Here is a 316-nt window from a genome sequence, read left to right as displayed (position 1 = left end):
AGGCCCAAGGGACCCTGAGCGTGGGGCAGCCAGAGCATCCCCCTCCCCAGGGTGATGGCTCATCCGCTGTGCCAGCGCTGATCCCACTGCCACCCAACACAGCCTCTCACTGTCCCCAGCCGGCTCCCACTGCTGTCCCATCACCGGGGTGCCACAAATCGGCCACGCACCTGTGTCCTGCTGCTGCCTGTGGCTCTCCGTGGGCAGCGGCAGTCTGGGGCGGGGGGGACAGTGTGGGGATGGCAGCAGCTCCCATCTCACCAGCCGGCGCAGGGAGCGCCCACGGGGCCGCCCAGCCCCCGGCCCGTCCCCGCGC

At 71.8% G+C, this 316-nt stretch overlaps 1 protein-coding gene across 1 annotated transcript in view; it reads right to left on the bottom strand.

Moving 5' to 3' along the window:
- The window catches only part of TJP3 (tight junction protein 3), a 26,502-nt gene that overhangs the window by 10,522 nt on the left and 15,664 nt on the right, over positions 1 to 316 (bottom strand).

The sequence above is a fragment of the Pygoscelis adeliae genome, unplaced genomic scaffold, assembly GCF_000699105.1.
Source record: "Pygoscelis adeliae isolate BGI_AS28 unplaced genomic scaffold, ASM69910v1 Scaffold284, whole genome shotgun sequence".
Taxonomy (NCBI): Eukaryota; Metazoa; Chordata; class Aves; order Sphenisciformes; family Spheniscidae; genus Pygoscelis; species Pygoscelis adeliae.
The sequence above is the reverse complement of the archived record's forward strand: the minus strand, read 5'-3'. Positions and strand labels throughout refer to the sequence as shown.